This window comes from Monodon monoceros, unplaced genomic scaffold, assembly GCF_005190385.1.
Source record: "Monodon monoceros isolate NGI ecotype Baffin Bay Population unplaced genomic scaffold, NGI_Narwhal_1 Super_Scaffold_22, whole genome shotgun sequence".
In the NCBI taxonomy this organism is placed as follows: Eukaryota; Metazoa; Chordata; class Mammalia; order Artiodactyla; family Monodontidae; genus Monodon; species Monodon monoceros.
In genome coordinates this window covers 62,146,348-62,166,790 of record NW_021703779.1, presented here as the reverse complement: position 1 = coordinate 62,166,790, position 20,443 = coordinate 62,146,348, and the positions used below count along the sequence as shown (strand labels likewise).

Genomic DNA, 20,443 nt, shown 5'->3' with positions numbered 1-20,443 from the left:
TTCATCACTAACCAGGCGTTGTTTGCCCAACATTAGCTAGTTGGGCTCAGCTTGAGAGCTTCTTTGGAGAAGATTGTGTGGATACAGTATCTTTTAAACAGCATTTTTTGCCGTATCTTTTACAACTTGCAACATCAGACACACAAGGGGAGGAGTAAGAGGCCCAATAGGGCTGCAGACCAGGCAAGGCCAAGAATACACGGGTAAGGCCACTAAGGATAACAGAGCGAATAAAGGCAGCCAACTGGCAATGAAATGGTGGGCTAAGAACAGAAGAGGGACTGACGAAGGAAGATGGGCTGAGGGAAGGATTGTGGTGAAAACGGGTGTAACCAAGAGGAAGAAAGGTTGAAGAAGCAGGATGGGCCAGGGACCTGGGCGAGGGGGAACACCGGAGGGTCAGCCTCAGGGAAAGCTGGGGCTGGGTGGAGGGGTGGGGAGAAGAGGGCGGGCTCAGCGCATGCGCCTGAAGCACACTGCGGCGATCCTGGAGAGGCGGCGCTGTCTGGGCATCGGCGCTGTCTGGGCATCTGCGCTGCGGCTGGAGGTACGGCTGGTCCTCTGCCTGCTGTCCACTGCCACCTTGGCCTGCTCTTGCCACCCTGGCGCCGCGAACTCTGTGCCGCCTCTCCCTTCACCCTGTCTTGGGACGGCCGGCGCTAAGAATTCATGCTATGACCTTCGATGCAGCCAGGAGGTAAAGGAACGACATAGGGGAAGAACATGGAGGGCGGCGGAGGGAACTCGGCCCAGGGGGATCCTTAATTTGTGTGTTCTCCCGGTTCACGAGAGGAAAAAATGGGGGACAGTACGCGCCTCAGATCTACAAAAGGATGTTGAGCATTTACTTCCCATTGTGAAAGTAATACAGACTTCTTTCCATTAATCAGGGTTGAGGCACCTGGGCGTCGGCATTTTCCATAACGTTCCTTGCTTTAAAATTTTTTGTAGTTCCTCATATGCAGTAGAAGGTGTATTTAAAGGTCGAGGTTGTAGGACTAGGAGATTATGATAGCTTTCTTTGCCTTTGTTCAGTGTGGTGGCTCTTATTACGGAATCCGAGGGTACTCTAAGCCCCTCCCTGAGGGTCGGGACGGATTCTATCTGGATCTGGCATCTGCTCTGCAAGCAATGACGTCTTTCCCGTATTCCACTTCCTAGTTTATCACACCTACCCCCATTAGGGAAGGCTGGTAATGGCTCTCCTTGATTGAGCACTGGGGCACAACTATAGCAAGAAACACATCCATATATCATCAGGCACTTTTATATAAAAAACTGGGGTGGGAGGACAGACGCGGTGCGCACGTGTATTTGAGAATGTGGGGATGCGCGGCGCGGTAGCGTGCAGGTATGCAGTCGTCGTTTGGTAACCGCGGAGGATTGGTTGCAGGACCCCCGCGGATACCAAAATCCGCGGATGCTCAAGTCGCCTATGTAGAACGGCATAGTATAGTCAGTCCTCCGTATCCGCGGAGGGTCCACTGTATTTGAGGTCTGATGTCTGTGGGGGTGTGGTGGGGGGGCGACCATTGGGGAGAGCGGGAGGTACGCACGCGCAAGGCTTGGGGCAGGGGGGTGGGTCGAATGCGTATTTAGGAAAGCAAAGTTGCCGGTAGTTGATAGACGCGGAAGGGAAGAGTGAAGGTGCGCATGCGCATTCGAGACGACTTTGTGACGGCTTTAACGGGAGGAGGGGAGAGGCGCGCATGCGTATTTCAAACGGAATGACGGGGAGGGGAGGTGCGTAGCGTACGTGTAATTAAGATTGCAAAATGGCGAGGGGGGAGGTAAGTTGTCTTTTTGCTTGGCCATCTTGGGCTAGGAGGGCCTGCAGAGGAGCAGATCGACCTTTCTAGTTGGGTGAGGGGGTTTAGCCTGAGTTGGAGTTGTCTTAGGCTGTGGCCAGATCCACCAGATAGTAACCCAGAATCTTAGCCCCTCTCTGGCCTATAGATAATGTGGGTTTAAAAATGCGGAGGCGATGATGACTTTACAAAAGGTTACGGCAGCAGGCTGTGTGTAGGAAATGCGTAAAACGGGAGCACTTGGAGACAAGGCCACATTTGGGCAGTACGCCTCTGGAGGGCTCTGTCGGACTTGCAGATCGTGGGCCGGTGTCCTTGGCTCTGGACACATTCTCTCATTCCATCAGAGTAGCAGAACCCAGCGGTTGCAATATTGTGAGAACCTACTGATGGTCAGAAGCCCTTGGTTTTCTCCCCTTGAGGTTGTAGGGGTGAGGATTTGGCTGTTTCCAAGTGCTTGTTCCACTTTGCTTTAAACCTAGGATTTAGGCAAATGATAATGGTGGTATGAAGGTGACCTCGGTTCACACCCTTTCTTCTAAATTATTTTTTTCTGTAGAACTTTGAGCACGGTTTCGTCTAGGGGGACTATTTTTTTTTTAGGCAGCAGCACTGTCATGGCTCTTAGAGGGCTGTCAGTAAGGATCTACTGTTAATTGCTAAAACTAGTAATTTAGCAGTTAGATATATAGAAGAAAGGGCACAGGATTCAAAATTGAGACAGGTCTTTTCAGTAATCCTAGCTGTGATCTCATACGGTCATTTTCCTTCTTTGGGCCTGTTTCCCTATCTATAATAATAATTATGCTTAAACGTCTTTGGAGCTTAAACTGTGTGCCAAGTACTGGGTCTACATGCTTTTACACATGCCTTAACTAATTTAGTACTCTGGACAGTCTTATGAAATAGCAGTACCGTTATTCATCTTTTACAAATGAGAAATTTGAGGGACACAGGTAAAGTAAATCCAAGACTTTATATCCGTTTGAATGACGGAGACTGGATTTTTATCCAGGTACTGTGGCTTCGGAATCCTATGCTCTTAAACATTATATTTATCCACCAAAATCATGGGGCAAATTTAAAGGACCCTTCTTTTATGGTTTCAAATTTTATTTGTAACTTATCTATGATGTATAAGAAAGGAGACCTGTTTCCTGATTTTTATTCAGTGCATTGTACAGGGTTACATATGTTGAAGACAAAAAGTAAAGAATTGGTTTGGAGCCTAGTGGGGTGGCCATCCTTACCTACCCTTGTCTTCTGTGCTTTTTGTTCTGCAGAGGGTTTAAAATGGCCGACTGCGGCAGGCTGGACACACCCTTCTTGTTTTGCCTGATTTGAGATCTGGTCTGACGCTTTGAGACAACCAGTCATTTACCGCAGTAGAGATTTTTTCCTTACCCATTATTAATATTTTGGTATTAATACCAAGGTTAAATAGTAAAGGAGAGGGTACTGCTTTTCTTTCTTATAATAAAAGAGAATACATGGATTTCTTTTATTATTTGGTTGGGGTAGATTCATTGAAGCGGAATTACTGTGTCAAAGGGTATGAACATTTTTAACACTTAATATGTATTGCCAAGTTTCTTCCTGAAAAGGTTGTACCAATTTTTACCCACACAAGCATTGAGTAGTATTTATTAAAAACATTATTTTAATGGATTAAAAAAACAGTATTTAATTTTGCATTTCTTTGGTTGTAAGTTTGGATTCTGTTTTCCTCTATATGTTTCTTAGCAGTTTTATTTTCTTCCATGTGATGTTAGTTCATGTCTTATACTGATTTATCTGTTGGAGTTTTTAGTTTAGCGTTTACTATTGTTATCTATTTGAATGTGTTTTGTAAATAAAGGCTCTTACTCAGATTTCTGTAATGTTAGAAATATGTACTACAGGTTATTGTTTGCCTTTTAATTTTTGTTTCTAAATTTTTGGTTAGTAGAAATTTGAAATTGTGGTCAAATCACTCTATCTTCTGTTTTGTGATTTTTCTTCCATTAAGTTTGAATAGTTCCCTCAATGTAGAAATTTGGTAAATACCCATTGTAGCTTTATCTGAAGATAACCATCAAGTATGAGGGAAAAAGATCCATAATTTCACCACCCAGAGATAACCAGTGTTAATAAATGTGTTCACTTTTTTTCATTCTTTCTGAATTTTTCTACAGTGATCACATATTTGTACTATTTTATATGGTGTTTTGTGTTTATAATGTGCATTTTTCCATGTTAAACATTTCTGTGATTGTCATTGAATGGTTTCATGATATTTTGTTGTATGGAAGTAGCTTAAGATTTTCAGTATTTTAAATTATGTAATGTCTTTTCATTTAGTTTTTATTGTTTATCTATTTTGAGTTATTTCTTTATAGAACAGAGTTCAGAATTAGCATTATTCATCAAATAGTTTGAACATTGTAAAGACCTGCCAAATAGCATTCCAAACGTTGTCAATTTTTGTACCCAGTCATTTAGGTACATAAAATTTTTTTTACTTACTTTATATGTAAAAGAATGGTATCTTTGATTTATGGTACATTTCTCTGATTATTGCCGAGGCTGGACTCTTAAATGTTAATTGATAGCTCCTATTTCCTTTTATGAACTATTCGACTTGGGTCTGAATGTTATCTATTTGTAAGAGCTCTATATTATGTGTTCTGTGTGAGAATCTATTACCCCTTGTCATTTGTTGCAAATGACAAACCTCATTTGTTGCACATACACTCCTGGTATATGTTTGTTGCCATTGAGTATGAAGAAATGTTTGTGATTCCAAAGAAAACTGCTGCATGGAATACATGTCAAATTCTTGGTAGCCATTTTGAAATAACATTTATTTGTTCTTTAAATAGATAACCATTTCTTTTCATCTAAAAGGAAAGCACTGTTTGCTGTACAGCAGTGATGCTCCCTTGTTATGGGTGTGGGGAGAAGACATGGCAACATTTTGTCCTTAATAAGACATGGCAACCAAGTAGACAAGACACAAAACAGTAGTCCCCCTCCCCCCATCCATTCGGGGACTGGTGTTCTTTTGAATATTTATGAGTGATCTGGGGGAGGATATGGACATAGTGGAATGTTCACATCTGTAGATAACACGGAATTCTTTGGAGATGTAAAATGGTAATAGGAACAAACCACAACACCTGAGAAGACATTGTGCTTGTGGGCTGACAATTGGCAGAATGGAACAGGGTAGATAAGAGCAGTGTAATGACTTTAGGGGAAAATAGTATGTTAAGCATACAAAATAGTGGCCTCAGAGACATTGGGTCCCAAGACAGGGATCTCAGTGTAAGCAGAAACAATTTATTGATGTCATCAGCGCAATTTGCGGTTGCAGAGACAGAAGACCCATTAAAAACTTAGGCCTGGAGCTTCCCTGGTGGCGCAGTGGTTGAGAGTCTGCCTGCCGATGCAGGGGGCGCGGGTTCGTGCCCCGGTCCGGGAAGATCCCACATGCCACGGAGCGGCTGGGCCCGTGAGCCATGGCCACTGAGCCTGCGCGTCCGGAGCCTGTGCTCCACAACGGGAGAGGCCACAACAGTGAGAGGCCCGCGTACAGCAAAAAACAAACAAACAAACAAACAAACAAAACTTAGGCCTTATTAAGAAACAGTATGTGACACACAAAAATTCCATCCTATCTTTGTATAAAATGATCTGAACCAAATGACCAGTTAACACTAGTAATTTCTCCTCAAGGAGTCTCTTACTACCTCTCACTGAATTTTGAGAAGGTGGTGGGAAGAGTGTGTTATCTCTCTGTTTCATTTTTCTTATTTATAATATGGAGGTGATTTAGATTATATATTCTCAAAGGTTTTTTGTGGGGATAAGGTATCTTATTTTGGTTTCCTGAAACTGAGTCTGTTATTTGTGGTTCAAAGGATCTGTTTAATTATATTTATTAGTTAAGCCTTTCTAAATTATTATTCCCACTCCATGAGCTATATACTATCTCTTTTATATTTAGTAACATTCTAATTTTATTTTGTCAGTGAAAGGGGGATTTTTGGATTTAGAGGTGTCAAGTGAGCTGTTACTTGCTTTTTGTTACCCAGTTATGCTGGGTTAATTCAGTTAGTTGTAAGCTCCCATGTTTCAGCATTTTGCTAGTTGCAGATGTTAAACTAGGCTTATGCGTGTGGTGGGGAGGTTGACAGATGTATAATAAGCAAAATGAAACAAAACAAAATGAAACAAAGCAACAACAACAGAACTTGTGTTGTAGAGGAAGTGATTGGGAAGGTCCTTTACTGGAGGTCTGTGCCTATCTTAAGGATGGGAGTCCCGTTTTACGTCATGCCAGTGTCTAGTTCCCAAATCCATTTATGATCAGGAGTTAGGGAGAGCCTGGATATTAGAAATAGCCTGAAAGCATTTAACCTTTGGTTTCTACAATTTGTTCCTCCCCTCTCTTGATGTTACAGCCAGCAGCAGCCTGGAGCAGCACCCCCTGGAAAGAAATTTTACATCGGCCATTATAATACAACCTGATAAGTGTTACAGCACTTATCAGGTTGTATTGTAATTGTCTGTGTATATGCCTGTCTCCCTTCCTATGTTATATCAGTTAGACTGTGAGCTCCTTGAGGGCAGGGACAGTGTCTTCATCTCCAGAGCCCAGCCTGGCACATTAGTAGGCCTCAGTAAATGTTTATTGGATGAATAAATGAATGACTCATCAACAAACATTTATTGTGTGCCTGCTAACGTGATCTCCACAGGCTCTGGACTGTCAACTGTTTTCTTCAAAATGCGTGTGGTCAGAAACTTGCTGTTTCTTTCTAGTTATGTATATATCTTCTCAAGAGTTTCTCATGAGATAATGCTATTTTTGTGTTTGCATTTCAGTCCTTGGTATTTACAGATGTTGCTACTATTGCTACTGCTGACAGTCTCTTCCTTGGTGGAACCTGGGTGAAAGCTGCCAGATCAGGAGCTTCATCCTCACTGTCTAGTGTTTGCTAAATGGTTTCTATTTGTAGACTCATCCACTTTTCACTCCTCCTCAGGTCATCCTCCAAATGGTATTCCCATGTGGGCCCCATATTCTAGATCAGGGGTGGGCAAATACAGCCCACGGGCTGCCTGGTTTTGCAAATAAAGTTCTGTTGGAAAACAGCCATGCTCATTTGTTGATGTGTTGTCTGTGGCCTCTTTGACCTACAACAGCAGAGTTGAGTAGCCACATCAGAGACATGGTGACCCACAAAGGCTGGCCCTAGAAAAAGATTGCCTACCCTTTTTGGAATATCACTCAACAGTCATGGTTTCATTCCCCTCTCCATTCACCGGAGATAACTTTTAGCATCTCAGAAACTCATTTATTTACTTCATTCGTTATTACTTATGACGAGTCTTTTTCCTGTTTTACAGATGGGCCAGCCAGGACACACTTCAAACTAGGAGACTGATTATAAGGCCTCCCCCAGGGTCCTGCAGTCAGTCAGTTATACGGTGTCCTTCAGCATCAAGTTTCGAGCTTCAACCCTAGAAATTAAAATTCCTTTTGTTATATCCTAACTTGAAGCATATGGACATTTCATGCTTTGGTACCTTATGCCTTGCCCCCCTCCTTCCTACACAGCTCTTTGCAATGAAAATATGGGAAATAAGGAATTAATATGAGATAAAGCAGAAAAGTAGGCTGAGGCAAATGTTTAGAGGGTCTGAATGCTAATTTTTAAACTGAGAAATGGGATTTCTGAAACATTCACTTATTCAGACTTATACAGGTAGTAAGCTTGCGCTTCCAAGAGCTTAGGGCCCTTCCCTCAACCCTCTCTAACCCACCGCATGTTGTCTTGGTAACGTGTCTGTGAGTATATTGTCATTCATTTCACTTCATTAAAAAGTTGGAGAGCTCCAAGTCTGATGCAAGAAATGTAGATCTAAAAAAGCAAAAGGGAGAGAATATCAGATAGTCTCATTCTAGGAGTAAAATGGAGGGAAAGGCCTTACAGTGTTATTTTCAAGCCGCTTGCTGGATTTTTCCCAGGACTTTATTATGAAAATTTTCATACAGAAAAATTGAAAGAATTGTACAGTGAAAACCCATATACTCACCCCCTAGATGGTACAATTAACATTTTGCTGTATCTGCTTTATTGCATATTCGTCCATCTTTGTTGGGTGGGTTTTTAAAGTACTTGTGTTGTCATTCATTTTGATTTCATCTGTATCTGACCCATTATGGTACAGAAAAATAATCTCTTTTGATTCTTATCTGTATTTTCCAAGATGGTATGGAAACTGCAGCCTAACTACGTACAAGCAGATCTTCCTGGGAATAAGAGTCCTAGGGAGAGAAGACATTTTGTTTCTGAAAGAAAATGGCTGCAGCTCACTGTTGTTTACTGGAAATAATAGGCGAAGGAAAAATGGAAGTCCAGATCCAGTGTCAGTAAATCCTTCCAATAATATACTGCCCTGCACCTCATTCACTTCACTGGCTTTGGGGGGTGGGGGGCAGCTGGTTTTCTCAGCTGCTTCTGCTTTTTCTTTCCTTTAAGAATTGATGAAGGAGAAACAACAAAGTGATATCGAAGTGCCACTGATGTGATAGTCAGCATTAACACAACTACTTGGAATTTTAGTAAATGGATTTTTAATTTGGACGACTGTCTAATATTCTTTTGGCCCTTTTCTGTTAGCAATAGCCGCAGAGTCAAAGGAAGCACCATGAACTGAAATCTTATTTATCTTTATCATGAATATGATAATGGTACATGTTACCTGTTTGTGTCTATCTCCCTTCATTTAAGTTCAAGGGCAGAGGCCATATCTTACTCATCTTTGTAATTCTCCTAGTAAAAAATGTCTGTATTCATAAAAAATGCAATATTACATTTAACACCTATCACATGGGCAAAGATTAAAAAATGTTATACTAGTGTTGGTGGGATATGTCCAATTTTAGTGTAATCCTTTGTAGGAGCAATTTGGCAATATATATTAGTGGGCAGAATAAATATTGCATTAAAAATGAAAATAGTCTTGTAGATGAGTATATGGCTTGGAAAGATGTACCCAGTATATTAATTGAAAGGCTATGGTTTCATCTAATTTTTGTTAAATAAAAATTCATGTTTGTACACATACATAAAAGTAATTGGAAGCATATACCCCAAGTGTTAAACTTTCTGGGATTTTGTGATTTTTACTTTCTATGTATTCTTAATGTATTTCTGGAATTTTTTTTCACAGCGTGTGTTTATGACTTTGAAAGTTAAGACAAACATTGAAATGGTTTCCATTTTGAAATATGCTGACCTGAACAGAAGTGGAATAAATGGGTTGGTTGAGGGGGCTGGAAACTGGAGCAGTTTAGTTTGGAAAAGAGCTGGGCCGGGTGGGAGTAGGGCATGGTGGAAATAAGATCTCTGTCTTTAGAGAAAGGCACTAGCTTAACTACTAACTGTTCTTGGCTCCTTAGTGCAGGCATTTCACGCATCAGGCTTTACACTTACTGTTTATTTCCCAATTAGACCCTGTACACATTCCTTTCCTACCCATGTCCCTCTGGGCTTTCATAAGCTAAATAATTGCTGGTGGCAGCAGCTGCTTATGGGTGTGCAGATCTTGCTCTAGTAACGGCTGCTTTACTTTATCCAATAAAGAGAAGGCTCAAACCCATCAAGGCTGCCTCCTCACCTCCCCCCCCCCCCGCCCCCAACACATACCACTTGGCATTATGAATCTTCCCCACCTATGGTGGGAGAGCTTTCTCCTGGGTCTCATGATCACTAGTAGATTATAAGACACTATTATATTTCACTGTGGGTGAAACAGTTAAAAATGAGCCCTGAGAAACTGCTCCTTGGGTTTTCCTGGGGTTTGAGGGCTGCCTGCATCTCACTGCAATAGCAGGAAACCTAGTTGCACTAGTTGGTGCTGCCAGTATCTAATGATAATAATTAATAGCCTGGGCTTTGGGCCATCACTGAATTGCTAGATTTCTGGGTTGCTTTTCATGCTAAACAGCTAGGGACTGGGAAACTTAGAGGCAGAAGGCTGCTTCCTTAGGGAAGAAAGGACCATTTGGGGGTCTTTGGCTTGTCCTGTGTGGGTCTTAGGTTTCAGAGCCCCATTCCTCATGGTTGAGTTTTGGAGGTAGGGGACTAGCCGCGGGCCTACCTAGCTCCTTGTGATCCTTTTGGTAACCCACACAGCTGATAAGGGACAAGATATGTTCTATTACTTTTCAGGTATGGGAAAAGTGAGTCCTGGTGGGAGTTGAGATTGTAAATGACAGGCCTTGGTCCAGAGCCCAGGGTTTTGTTACCTTTCCTCATCAGTGTGAACTAAATGCCATATGATGAGTAGATGGAGATTTAGTTCACTTTTAGGGGGGCCTTTTAGTCAGGAGTATGGAATAAAGGGTCATAATTGCCAGGCATAGAAGGGCCCCTAAGATACCAAGTTTACCTCCATTCAAAGATAGGATATTGATTGAGGTCTAAAGAGGGTAGGTAGCTAGGAGGATCAGCATTAGTTCAGATCTGAGTTCTAACACTTTGGTATAGTTACTTGGTGCCTCTGTACCCAAGTTACCTCATTTAAAATGGAGGCAAGAATCCTTATTAAATAATAATTGTTTGCGTTGCAACAGTCTTTGCCAGATAAAGATAATTGTGATGCTAATAATAGTGCTTAGCAAGAGTGTAATCTGAGGTCCATGGTGTGGACTGGATGACTTGACTATGGTAAAGTAAAATTAAAGCTAGATCTCATACCTTGACTGTTACATTTGTTTCTTCTTCCTTCTCCCTATCCTACAGGTGACACCAAACTCGATCAGAAACCATGCCACTGGTGAAGAGGTATATTGAGCCCTGCCTGGCCCAGTGAGGTTACTAGAGAATTGGAAGAGACTCAAATCAGCATCCTGCACATGGTTATCAAACCATTGTGAAGTCTTAGTAAGTGGTCAGTGGCTCTGGTGGGCTTGCCCAGTTAGTGGGAAGGGCCAGGAAAGGTAGTCTTACTAGGCCTTTCCCATTATGATATGAAAAAAGGTCTTAAAATATTCAGAGTACACTAGAGAGTACTGAGCCTAACCTCTTCTTTTCCCATTCTCCCATTTCTGCAGATGATATCTTGCCCAAGATCATAGCTAGTTGGTATAGAAAATGGATTTGAATCCAAGCCCAATACTGTGTCTTCCACCCAGTGCTTCCTCTAGATTCCATCTAAGTCCAAGGAGGCCATGTGAGACAGAAACATTATTATTCCATACTGTGAAAGATTTTTATAATAGCCTCTGAGATTGTGCTCCTCTGATGAAGGAAATGTCCATGGTGTGATTTTTTTTATTATGCATAAAATCACCTGGGATGCTTGTTAAAAATGCAGATTCCTGGGCAGCCTGAAACCTTGTCATTGGGTCAAGAGCAACACTAAGACCTACCTGTCACTTATCCTGAGGCTTCCTGCCCAGTGGGTTCACCAGCAAGCCAGAATGAAGCATCATTGCCCTGGATGTCCTTGTGAAGCCGTTAGGAAGTCTTGGTAAGTTGGTGGTGGTTTCGGTGGGGTTCCCCAGTTGGTGGTAGAGAAGAGATGGTTGTGACGTGGCACTTCCCCCCTTCCTTCAACAGACAGTTATTAGGTGCTTACTAAGTGCCAGAGACTGTTCTAGATATTAACAGAGTCCTGCCATCATGGACTTTTATTCCTATGAGACTAGACAAAAGAATAAATAACCAATAAATAAGTAAATATATATCATAAATGTTATATCAGAAGTTTCTCCATTTTGGTGTGAAAATGGCATTAAAAAATGGTTGGGTTGGACTAAGCAATACTGTGTGTTTTTCTCCCCCCTTCCCATTCTCCCTTTTCATACATTCCACTGTCTATCAGTGCAGTGGAGGCTGACAAGCTGAGTATGGGAAGGTCATAGATAATGAAAGCAATCTTTTTCCTTTTTGTAACCCCTCACTAGGCTGAATTTTGAAGGATATCTTTGAAAAGTGTTTTAGAGAGTCTACCAGATTTTCCATGTGAGTGCATGTGCAGCAGAAGAGGGGGTCTTCTCAGTGATTAAGGTAACACAGTGATTAAGGTAAGTGGGGGGGAGGAAAGACTGACATTGCCTTGACTCCTGTCAGGGAGGCTCTTAGAAATGTCATTTCCAGGGGCCAGTACTTTTAAAGCCTGCAGTTTATTCTGTGATATATCCTTCTCAAAACAATTGGGGTGGATTATATGCTTACCCAGTCTGAGAACACCCCTGCAGAGGGTCACGAGAACTGAAATCGTTCCCAAGTAAACTCGGTGGCATAAGCTGCATGCCATAATGTCAACATGACACTGATTACACTCCCCTTAGGGGAGAGTCTAATCTTTCAAACCAGACTTGTTGAGAGTTTTTCTTTATCAGACTATGGAGCTACATACATCTTGTCAAAAGCCAGCTCATTAGCAGAAGCTTGTTGTTTCAGCAGCCGCCAAGTATATGGCACTTTGGATTAGTAATTTCAGAGGCAGCAGCATCTTCTTGTGCACTCCATTTAAACCAATTGGACCAGCATTCATTTTTGGCTCCTCAGGGATCAGCCCCCTAATAGGCTTTAAGGAATAATGAAATGGTTCATAATTAAACTGGACAGCATCTATAAAATGGCCATTCTTGGGAGATCTCTGCAGAAGCCACCCCTATCTTAAGCTAGTAGCTCCTCCATCCAGAGTTAATACCCGAGGGCCATATCATTCCTTGGTATCTGCCATTTTTTATGGAAGCAATAAAAGTCACCTTTTCTCATAAGGATGGTCTTGAGATGGTGCCTTCATAACATAATGTTCTTGGTATAGTTTCTGGTGTGTTTGGATAATTCCTGCTGGCAGAATTAGGTAGATTAGCCTGCACTGGGAACCTGAATGATAGAAACATGGTCTTTTCCCTACAGAGAAGTCTGGAATAGTCGTTGATACAAAGAGAGTCCCTGCATTCTGTATCCTTCGCCAGAACTTATTTTAAAATGACATTGTTCATGTATAAGGATATGAATGTTAGCATGCAGTTAAAAAAGTCTTCTGTCACTTTCTCTATCTGGGCCAAAGTGGGATGTATAAATTTGGCTTTTGCTGTCTGAATGCCATTTCTTGCCCTAGGACTTCCCTAGCCTTGTTATCCATCCTCCTTTCCTTTTGTGACAGCAGGTCTGTTGTTTTTTCTTTTTCTTTTCTCTTTAGGCTAGTCATCTAGCACCCACATACAACATTTGAAAATTTCCTTTCTAAAGTCATGTAATATTAATAATAGTGCTTATTAGTTATAAGTGGCTTTTATGTTCTAGGTGAGTGCTTTACACCTATTTGCTATCTCATTTTAAATTAACATTACCTCTGGGAAGTAGGATTTGTTCCTCCTTTACAGATAATAAAACTGAGGATCAGAGAAGTGTTCTCACCCATGTAACACAGGGAGCCAGTGGTGGAGTTGTGTGAGTCACACTCCAAATATCTCAGCTACCTTACTTGAAGCACTAGAATGTTTTGAGCACGTTCTTAGTTGTTGGGACTTCCTGACTCCTTGTGGGCTCTTCATCACTGTCGTCTTCTGGGATATAGGGGCACATGTGAGTGGTTCATTCTTGAAGGGAGATACAGATGCACAAGAGAGATGGTGCAAGGGTTGTGTAGGCCCCTCTAACTTTTAGAGATGACCACTTTGGATGGATTAGCATTTATTTCTTTCCCACACCACCATTCACTATTTCTTATTGTCTTCTCACCTTTTATTATTACCCCCATCCTCCAGCATGATGTTTATGTTGTATAGTTTCTATGAGGTTATACTTCCTTTTACACAAACAAAAAGGAATCACAAAAGTCAGAGTTACAACTGAAAATCCCATCGCTTGCAGAATGTTAACTCAGGTGTAGGTGTATCAGGGGTTGGAGCAGCCTGCTGTGTAGATCAGCATGTCCAAGCGCGAATTCCACATAAACATTGCCTTCCCTTAGCAGACAATGCTGATAAAATTATTTTCTGTTCATATCAAGTGGAAAACAACAAGAATACCTAACAATTAATACTTTCATAAATTTTATTGCTGGTAAGGTGACAGTGTCCAGATAGTTAACATAAACTATAGGGCTTGGTAAGCTATGGCCCACATGCCAGCTGCCCGTTTTTGTAAATAAAGTTTTGTTGGAATACAGTCATGCTCATTCACTATTGTCCATGGCTGCTTTTCACACTACAGTAGAGTTGAGTAGTTGCAACGGAGACCATATGATCCACAGAGACTGAAGCATTACCATCTGGCCCTTCACAGAAAGTTTGCAAACTACTGGCATAGGTTAAATGTACTATGACTACAGATATTCCCCTCCCAACCCATTTTCTTTTCTGTGGGGCTTAGATTTACAGCTTATCCTAGAAAGTATGGAATCTTATAGTAGTCAGTTTGCCTCTGAATTTCTTCCCACTCAAATTAAGCTCACCAAGAAAGCACATTCACAAATTTGCTATGTATACAGAAAGAACTATGTTTTATATGCCTCACTGTAGCTATTCGTTTATCCTATATGGTTCCCTTATTTTTTCTTTTTTCTTTTCAGGGATGACTTAAATTTTAGCCATTCTCAAGTATCAATGAAGTACTACTCATGTTTCCTAATTATGAGTTTATCCTAATTTTTCATACATCTTTCCCCTCCCTGTAGCATGAAAGCAGCCATAGACAGTATGGAAACAAGTGGGCAGGACTGTGATCCAATAAAACTTCATTTACAAAAACAGGTGACAGCCCGGATTCAGCCCATGGGCCATAGCATGCTATCCTTGTTCTATACTGTATATACACGAAGACTTTAAAATAAGACTTGAGGTGATACGTTAAAGCAAATATTCAGGGTGATCTTTATTCAAAATACTTGTAATACAATGACAGTAACACAGCTCTACTTGAATTAGCACTGGAAAGTGTCTCATGATCTGTGTATTATGTGCATGACTTAATAGTCACCTAGATATTGGCCTGAGTTCTTGGTAGAGTGATAGAATCCTCATGGGCCACGTTATTATCATCCCTTAGAGGATCTTCTTCCTTGCCACAGGTCTTTTCTTTGGATGGCTTAGAAGTGACTTTGTCTTTATGTCTGTTATTTGTTCTTATTCTTACCTTATCAGCTCTAGTGTTTACCTTCTTCACCAGCATGTCTTCTACCCTATGTAGGTCCAAAAGTGAATCTGATACAGAGGTTACTTTGGATATAATCACTCTCCTAGCAGTCAATGTAGGGGGCTGTGGTTTTGGTAATTTGCTATATCAAACCCTAAATGGCTTTCAGGATTAGGAGGAATTAATCCTTCCATTGACGTCTCAAAATGTGATCTGAACAAAGTAACAGGGATCTCAGTCTAGTAAGTGTTGAACATGGAAGTAAGTCTTTTTATTTGCCCTTTTTGTTGTATTTGTTATATTTAATAGCTTTCCTTATAATGAACCTACCTTGTATTTCCAGAAGAAAATTTCCTAGTTTTCAAGAGTATTGAATTAGGTCTGCTAAATTCGCTATTTTTAAATTTTATTTTCTATTTTATTTTTTTACTACCTTGTTTCTGTGTTCAAAAGTGAATTTTTGGTTGGAGTGACAGTCTTTGTCAGTTGTTGACGTTAGGGTCATTAATGAAACCTTGTTGCCTGAGCTTTTAAATTCAGCAGATCTCAAACTGTCCCATGCCATCTGAAACATGTTTAATAAAAAAAAAAATTAATAATAAAAAATTAAACATCTGTTTTAATTGGCATTATAATATAAAAAATAATTTGTATCTGATATTTGGGCCCTCGTTCAATTGCTGCCCTTCTAAGTTTGTGTAAATAATGCTTAATGTGAACATCCCTGTAAATAAGTTTTTGCACATCTCCATGTTTGTTTCCTAAGGTTGAATTAAATGTACAATTCCATCTAGTGTATGAGAATGCCTGTTTTTTCATATCCTCAGTAATATACTATATTGTGGTTTTAAAAAATCTGCCAGTTGCAAAGGTGAAAAGTGGTCTCCCTTGATGTTTTAATTTATTTGATTCCTAATGAGATGGAACAGTTAAAAATCTTTCTTGGGTCTTATTTTTAAGTTTCTTTTTCACACTGATTTTTGATCTACCATATATGTCACAGATGTTTCCCTCAATTTGACATAGAAGTTCATTTTTTTTTTTTTTTTTTTGTGTTCGCAGGGCTTCCCACTGCTGTGGCCTCTCCCGTTGCGGAGCACAGGCTCTGGATGTGTAGGCTCAGCGGCCATGGCTCACGGGCCCAGCTGGTCCGCGGCATGTGGGATCTTCCCGGACCGGGGCACGAACCCGCGTCCCCTGCCTCGGCAGGCAGACTCTCAACCACTGCGCCACCAGGGAAGCCCAGAAGTTCATTTTTATGTAGCTCAAATATCTTTTTTCTTTATGGTTTATTCTTCCCTTGCATTTCACAGTGAAGATATAGTTTATCTTCACTTTATAGTTTCATATAGTTCATGCTTTATTTATTTACTTTTAAATATAAATCTTTTTCCTTTGGGGATCCTCTCTTTGTGTGGTATATAACTAATTTTTCTGAATGTCCAGCACATTCAGGGTTCAGGGGGTGATAGGGTACTAGTGGGGATCTCAGCAGAAGGAGTTTTAGAATTTTTTCTCCAGTTTTCTGCTTTTATAACATGACTTAAATATTCTGTCTGCCCCTGTTTCTTTTGTGTGGCTTCTCAGTTTTGCTTCCACTGGCCTATTCTGTCCTCTATGATGGGTTGGCAAACTTTTTCTGTAAAGGGCCTGATAGTAAATATTTTAGGCTTTGTGGACCATATGGTTTTTGCCACTGTGGCATGAAAGCAGCCAGAGGCAGTACATAAACAGACAAATGTGGCTGTGTTCCAACAAAACCATATTTATTTAAAAAAAAAAGATGGTGCTGGACTTGGCCTGTGGGCTGTGGTTTGCCAACATCTGCTCTGTGATATTTTGCTTTATAACTTTTGCTCTCATAGTTTCTACTTAGTCATGGTGGACTTCCTCATGTTCATGCCTCTCATCTCCCCTCATAACCTCTTAGAGCACTTTTTCACCTCCAGTCTCTGCTACTGATTACCTGTTTCTGTACATATTTCACAATTCTGAGTTTCTGAGAGCACAGGTGGTAGCCAGACTGGGTGCTTTGTATGTCATTAGTATTATGTTCTGGGATGTAAAAGTGATTTGCTTGGCTGTCTACCTTGCTGCTTCAATATAACCAATTCCATATTTATTACATTCCTTTTCAGGGTCTATTCCTTGCAATCCAAATTTTATTGCAAGAAATGGGCTCATTTGGATCAGTTTAAGAAGTTTACAGAACTTGACTCCACTGTGGCATTATTAATGTGATTCAGTTTATTTCTCTGGTTTTCTGCATGTCATCTTGCTTCTACTTCCAACTGGTTTCCTCATACTCTGTCTTCCTCTACCTCCTAGCTACTGAATACTTATGTTTTTATGTTTTTTTCTCATTCATAACTTGAGCTTGTGCAGCCTCTGAAGGCGTGGCCTCCATTCTACCTCATCTTTCTCTCTGCAAACTATCTTTTTCCACTCTTGTTCTCCATGCTGCCCAGTTGTCATTAAATTGAGACTCTGATTGCCTGTGGGTTAAGTTTCCTGAGACTGTGGAGGTAGCAGTTGTTATTTGGCAGGTCTAGGACATTTCCCCCTATTGATTGCTATGTGGAAATGTTTTTCTTTCCCTTTTTATAATCCCAAAGTACTTTAGACTAACACAACTCATCTATCATAGGTATATCCAGAGTCATTTAATTGCTCTAAAACTAGAAGGCATCCCAGTCATGGGACATCCGAAAGATGCCATAGCTAACCATCTTTGGAAGCGACAGTTTCACAAATGACTACACGACCCTACTTTCTCTATATCCTTGAGTCCTGCTGCTGTTTGGTTTCCTTATCCTCTGTTCTTTATTCTATTGCTAATGGAGTTTTTGCTTATTTTTAGCTTCTGATTTCTGTGCTTACAGTTGATATTACTTAAATCCTTCATGATTCTTACATAGGCTGTGGTATGTTCTTTCATCGCATATCCATTCATTTCAGCTGCAGAGGTTTTGTCCCTCTTTTTCCTCAGTTGTAAGTTGAATCTAATTTTCTTACCTCATCCTTGTTTGGGGACAGCTTTCATGTCACAGCAAGTCATAGGCTGTTGACCGGCTTGTGGATATCTGTCCTTGGATCTGATCCTTACTTCCCCTTGATCTGAATAGCCATGGATTCAGAGGAGGGATTCTTGGTCACAAGAATGCTTTCTTGGCTAGACTTGTTTGCAGTACAGTTTCCTTTAGAAGAATTTTGGGCATGGGTGACACTATGACATGTCTACTTTATTCTCTCTGGTTTAGCTGCCTAACACTGCTTATTTGCAGCATCTAGCAAGTCTCTCAAAGTCTCACCTTCTAAAGTGGGTATAAAATGTAAATTCCATGTCACAAGCTGGTTTGCACAGCATCTTTAAAACAAGGGATTTTCTGGAAGATCATAGCCAATTCCCTAAATTGCATTCCTCTTGAGGGGCTATTCTGCTTCTTACTATTGGTTAGGTACTTCTGATTGCTAGAAACAAATTCACCAGTGAGCTAATGACAGGTTATTGGCTGGTGACTTGTGGGGAAATAATGGTGACTGGGATCACATGAAATGCCAATTATAGGGGGACCTTAATATGGTTATGCCCATTAGGGATGGGATCTGGGTCCAAAGAAGCTTTGGGAAACTCAGCAGCAGGAGTTTGCAGATCTTCATGTTAGGATTGTGCCATTTATGTAACTGAGCTACTCTGTCTTCTTAAGTTTTGTGTCTTATTTCTCCCATTGCCTATTGGCTTACATATTCACTTTGTTTTAGTTTTTTTCTCTGCCTCATATTTTTAGCTTATTCATAGGTTCTGCTTACTTAGGGCTTCACCTTTTTTTCCCCCCACTGAATTGTATACTTTTATTTATTTTTTAAATTGGAGTATAGTTGATTGACAGTGTTCTGAGGGCTTCACCTTTATCATAAGTTTTGCTTGTTTGTGGCCCTCGTGGCCTCACCTCTCTGCATTGTGTTGGCTTGCTGTCTATCCTTTCAGCTTCAGTTCACTTTGCTAACTATGATTCCTACTTTTGATAGCCCAATTCTAATTCCTGAGAATACAAATGTACTAGGCCTGACTTATCCCAGTTTAGTTAGATATTTATATACCAACAGCAGCAGTTTGTGGGTCGTTTTTTTTTTAAGATTTTGTGCAAGTTGATAAAAAATCTACGATCTACAATACTTCTGGGTAGATATGGAATTCTATGAACACATATAATAGCTCTCATACTGTAATTGATGGATGTTTCCTTATGCCTAAGAATACTATTCCTTACTCTGAATATCTCTTAAATCCTAGAACAAAGAGGGTTCAGTCTTTTTTTTCTCGTGTTTCCCTCTCACTTGAAAAATCGTCAACAGCTCTCCGCTCTCACCAGACTCCACTTTAGTCATTCATTACGACGACATCGTAGAAGCCACCCTGGGTGTCTCCCAAAAGATAAAATCCTAACCCCGGGTACCTGAGAACGCGACTTTATTTGGAAATATGTTTGTGGGTCTTTACTTTTGTGTTCTGCAGTTAATATGATTATTATACTTAGTCTCTGTTTCTTTTACTTTGCTTCGTTTCTTCTAGCTTCCAATGCATCCATTAACAACTGGCTTCTCCATCCTTTATTTCAGGGGTTGCAACTGCAGATGCATGCAGGGTCCAGATGGGGTAAATGTGTAAGATGGTTCTGATACTTATTTTCTTATTTATTTCTTGAAACACTGCTTTGTTTTTGTTTTGCTTTTTTGGCTTTTCTTTTGTTGCTCTACTTTTGATACAGACATTGGAAAAGAGAATTCTCTTAAAATAAAATAAAGATTTCAAATGCAATGGTAAAGAGCAGTTGATGCTTCTAAGAGGGAGTGTTTAGGTTTGTGGTCCAGTGGAACATGAACCTTTCATCCAAAGGAGAAGGCTATTACTCCTTGGCTCCTGTTGATTGTTGTCCAGTAAAAATGCTGCCCAACATTGACAGGATTTCCAGCTCTCTGCAAGGAGCCTGAGTTTGAGCTGTTAGCTTAAATTTGTTTAAATGCTGCAGGCCAACACAGTGTGTTTATTTTATTTTTTAAAATATTTATTTATTTGTTTATTTTGGCTGCCCTGGGTGTTAGTTGCGGCACGCGGGATCTTCGTTGCAGCATGTGGGCTTCTTAGTTGCGGCATGCATGTGGGATCTAGTTCCCCAACCAGGGATTGAACCCGGGCCCCCTGCATTGGGAGCACGGAGTCTTACCCACTGGACCACCAGGGAAGTCCCGAACGCAGTGTGTTTATAAATGCTCTTATAACCCCATAGCTTCTGCTTCTTTATATTTTTGACTTGTTTGTAGTGTTACCTTTTTCCCATGTGGTATGAAACATGAGTGTGTAGTACTACCCGTTCAGCTTGGCCTGGGGTTGGCAGTTTTCCTTGGGTAGTGTTTAAAGCTAGGTCGCAGTTTTGAATGGAATGGTATAGATTCGAATAGATTAGGAAAGAACAGATGAAGATA

At 40.7% G+C, this 20,443-nt stretch overlaps 1 long non-coding RNA gene across 5 annotated transcripts in view; it reads left to right on the top strand.

Annotated features, from left to right (window-relative positions):
- The first annotated feature begins 513 nt into the window (after positions 1–513).
- LOC114906198 overlaps positions 514–20,443 on the top strand; it is a 61,199-nt gene continuing 41,269 nt past the window's right edge. For 4 of the 5 annotated variants that reach the window (XR_003796395.1, XR_003796396.1, XR_003796398.1 and 1 more), the window contains exons 1-4: positions 514–697; positions 10,607–10,747; positions 11,181–11,336; positions 11,773–11,875. This is a non-coding gene — a long non-coding RNA (uncharacterized LOC114906198). The remainder of the gene's footprint in view (positions 698–10,606; positions 10,748–11,180; positions 11,337–11,772; positions 11,876–20,443) is intronic. The other variant, XR_003796397.1, reaches the window with a different exon arrangement.